Source organism: Bubalus bubalis, chromosome 10, assembly GCF_019923935.1.
Source record: "Bubalus bubalis isolate 160015118507 breed Murrah chromosome 10, NDDB_SH_1, whole genome shotgun sequence".
In the NCBI taxonomy this organism is placed as follows: Eukaryota; Metazoa; Chordata; class Mammalia; order Artiodactyla; family Bovidae; genus Bubalus; species Bubalus bubalis.
In genome coordinates, this window is record NC_059166.1 from 37,389,982 (window position 1) to 37,394,515 (window position 4,534).

Here is a 4,534-nt window from a genome sequence, read left to right on the forward strand (position 1 = left end):
TGAAATGCTTGTGGACTTACATTCGTGTTGATCAGTTCAGAAAGTTAGATGATCACACAAGATAATCAAAACATGCACCTTTTAACCATTTAATTTGTTTCATAAATTAGTCTCTTTATTTTATGTAGGTCTCTCACCATGTATAGGCTTTCGGGGACTGATTTCCTTTTCATATTCTTGACCTCTCAGCTTCTCGCCCGTGCCTCCCTCCTCAAGTCCAGCCATTTGTTTCATTTGTTTTTCAAACTATACTGTATATCTCTGGGGTAACTACATGAAGTCAGTGAGTTCTTTATGTTCCAAAGGTACCTTCATCACCCTAGAGTGGATAATATCACAAAACAATAACAAACCCTTGCCTGAATTTAATCTTCTGCCTGGCTTATATTTAACATGGTTCAATTTGTCTATCTCTCCTTCAAGTCTCCATCTACTCATTTTTTAAACATGTTCTCTAAGGACATAGGACTCTTCATACTGGCTATCCACCAGTAATAGCTTTGGCATCTCTAAACCCATCTCGGAGAAGGCAATGGCACCCCACTCCAGTACTCTTGCCTGGAAAATCCCATAGATGGAGGAGCTGGTAGACTGCAGTCCATGGGGTCGCTGAGGGTCAGACACGACCAAGCGACTTCACTTTAACTTTTCACTTTCATGCATTGGAGAAGGAAATGGCAACCCACTCCAGTGTTCTTGCCTGGAGAATCCCAGGGACGGCAGAGCCTGGTGGGCTGCCGTCTATGGGGTCGCACAGAGTCGGACACGACTGAAGTGACAGCAGCAAACCCATCTAGCAATTCTTTGAAGAGTTTACACTGCTCCTCCTTTCTCATATCTGCTCAGATTTTCTGTAACTGTTTGGTGTCCCTCCCGTAAGTATGATTGGAGTGAAAGGTAAGTAAATGGATTCCAAAACCGTTCTTGCCTAGAAGCTGGGAATTGAGATGAATGATGTTAGTCATGCAGCCCAGTCCTAAATCTGCTTAAACTTCATCCAGCATCTAATCCAAATTAGAATGGGATCTTCAATCACATATCAAAAGAAGTTAAAAGTTTCAAAATTTACAATTTGAGCCTTGAGGCATTTCATTAGATTAACAGATGGTATGCTACATATTGGGCAATACAGGAGCTAAAAATGGGATTGGCAAGACTACACTCACAGGGATCATTTCTACAGTTTGTTACTAAAGAACTTTTCTTGCACATGTAGAGCAGTGATAATCACTGATAAACCAGTGATCTAGTAAGTTAGAAAAAATGGTGAAGGGGACTGGCTATTATGGATGTTTTGTGTTTTGTTTTAGAGGAATTCTTTGTCTGCAAGATCCAGAACCTTTAAAATAATATAAAAAATTCTGGAATTTACTAGAATAGTTTAAAATTTTTTCAAGTGTAAACAGTACAGTAAGCTTGCTGATTGATTGAAATCAGGTGGTATTTATGTTGCTGCCTTTTATGACCCTATGAACTCTTTGTGACCCCATGGACTGTGGCCCACCAGGCTTCTCTGTCCATGGGATTCTCCAGACATGAATACTGAAGTGGGTTGCCATGCCCTCCTCCAGAGGATCTTCCTGACCCAGGGTTGGAACCCACATCGCTTATGTCTCCTGTATTGGTGGGGAGTTCTTTACCACTGTTTTTCCTAGCACTGCCTAGGAAGCCAAACAGTTGAGTAAACTTACTCACTGATTGCAATCAGGTGGTAGGTGTGTTATATTAGTATCTATGTTTTTTGAATGTCTGAAATACTTCATGATGAACTATAGTAAAGCATTTTTAAACATGCCAACCTTGGACCCAACCAAGTACCAAGGTGTTTCATTTTGAAAAACTGTGGTTCCCTTTTCCCTCCCTAATTTGGAAACTGAGAAATAGATACAGAAATCAGATAATAATTATAACATCATCTTTATCATTTGTGAAGCAGCTTGGGTAATGTTGCTTTAGGTCTCGAGTCAAGTGCCTTGCTGACCCTGACCTCAAAACTGAGGCACTCACCCAAGCCCTGGCATGGTGGGCACCTGCAGAAGCAGAGCCCTCCCTCGTGACAGCACTGGACTGAAGTGTATCTTCTCCGCAGGCAGGAAGATGTGAAAATATAGGAACAAGTGGCTAAAATGAGTAGAAGGAGCCTGAGAGAGCTTCCTTGAGTACTTGAAATGTTCTATTTCTTGATCTGTACTGATTTTATAAATATTTAAAAATGAGAACATCTATCAAGCTATCAAATCTATTAAGATTTAAGGAGTTCTCCATATATGTTAGTCTATTAGGACTGACACCTCAGAATACCACAGACTGGGTGGCTTCAACAACTGAATCTATTTTTTTTTTTTTTCAGTTTTGGAGGCCAGAAGTCCAAAATCAAGGTGCCAGCAATGTTCTCCTAAGGCCTCTCTTTTTAGCTTGCAGATGGCCATCTTCCTCCTGTTTCCTTATATGTTTTCATTTTTTCTATGCATACCCATGCTGGTATCTCTTTATCTTCTTATATAAAGAGGGCAGTCATACTGGAAAAGGATTCCACCCTTAGGACTTCATTTAACTTTAATTGCCTTTTTGAAAAGCACTGTCTCCAAATACAGTCACATTGGGGATTAAGGTATGATTGTGAGGGGTGGGGGGCACCATTCAAGCCATAGCACCCTATATCTGGTATACTTCAATAAGAAAGTTAAAAAGAAAAGCTGAAGCAAATTCCATAAAAAGGGAACACTTCAATGTAAACAAAGAGGCAGAATTCACTGTGTGAATTTAAGACATCTCAAACTTTTCAGGAAAAATTTTTATAATAGAAGCAGGTGTGAAGGGAGAGATGGGAGGCAGATGGGGGTGAGTGACAGGAAGGAGGTAAGAGATAAACAGATGTGGAAAGGGAAGAGAAGGGGGAGAGAAAGGGAACGATGGAAAGTGGGAAGAAAGAGAAAGGAGAGGAAAAGGAGAAAAAGAGAGGAAAAGAATGAATAAATATGACTCTATAAGAGTCAAATATATGGCTTGATGGTTAAATAAATGAACTCTAGAAGCTGACTGTCTGGGCTTATGTCTCAATACAATCACTGAAGAACTATGTGACCATGGGGAAATCACTAATTTGTTGCATGAAGTAAAGAATATACCTACCTCATGTGATAATGGAGAAGGCAATGGCACCCCACTCCAGTACTCTCGCCTGGAAAATCCCATGGATGGAGGAGCCTGGTAGGCTGCAGTCCATGGGGTCGCTAAGAGTCAGACACGACTGAGTGACTTCACTTTCACTTTTCACTTTAATACATTGGAGAAGGAAATGGCAACCCACTCCAGTATTCTTGCCTGGAGAATCCCAGGGACGGGGGAGCCTGGTGGGCTGCCGTCTATGGGGTCGCACAGAGTTGGACATGACTAAAGTGACTTAGCAGCAGCATGTGATAATATACAGAATTAAAAGAAGTGATCCATGTGCAGCTTGGCATATGTTTAAGCAAGTACTATATAAACATCTACTATTCTCAGTCAAGTTTAAGACTTCCATCTGGGATCCAATGTATAAACAATAAATGAGGACCCACCTCCCTCTATGAAGACCCAAGGATGGTGCACAGCTTGGGAAATAGACCATTCCCTTTTTCACTCCCATGCTTGTGCCTTCTGCTTGGGCCTAGGTTTGAATAATCACAGCCAGCTCTGAACATAGAACTAGACAGATTGTTCCACTGAACTGTGCTGAGGTGGCTGGAATGTACACTATAGTTCTCGTGTGATTTTATTTACGTCTGATCTTTCCCAGCATAAATCTGATTTCCCATCTAGGAAGTGCTGATATCCTACCTTTCTATGATAAAGCTAAATGAGAAATCTGCAGTTCTCAAATGTAATTTTTTCGACATGGGTTATCTTGCTAAGTTTTTTTTTTTTTTTTTACATTGAAACAACCAAACAAAACAACACCTCAGCAAAGGCCTTTTTATTCCCCTCTAGTTCACTGTGATACAGGTTGATAGAGCACAACAGCCCAGAGGAGAATCCTTTCTGAAAGATGAAAATGCTAGCGTTTTGTTCATTTCCTACCTTGGCACTTCCGGAGGCTACAACACCATGCTCTAAGTGGGAGCTGGAAAACTGCAGGTAATGTTTACTGTGTCTGTTTATTAAAAGGTGTTAACAAGTAATTGCATGGCATCACCCACTTAGACACATCTGCAATGGTATTTTTACCCTGAGTCTGAGGAATGTTTCCTTGGCATAGATTTTTAAGAGCTTTTAGAAAGAATATGATTCTATAGCAGATGCCAAATTTGTGGCTTCATCCAGTGCAATTCAGATGGCAGACAGGATGTGGTTGAGCAGTTATGGGGGTTGCAGTGAGTCAGCTTTGGAGACAAATGTTTCCATGGTGACCTTCCCCATTCATTCAGTATGAGGCCTCCTCACACCCATGAGAATTAATGACATGACATTAACACTGATAATCATAATGAAGAGAGCTGTCTGACAGTGGGGCAACCCAACCCTGACATTAGTGAGGAAATAAGATAGAGGAATT

The 4,534-nt window shown here is 40.9% G+C and overlaps 1 pseudogene; it reads left to right on the forward strand.

Moving 5' to 3' along the window:
• The first annotated feature begins 1,152 nt into the window (after window positions 1-1,152).
• LOC112587673 lies at window positions 1,153-1,245 on the forward strand (annotated as a pseudogene).
• Window positions 1,246-4,534: the final 3,289 nt, after the last annotated feature.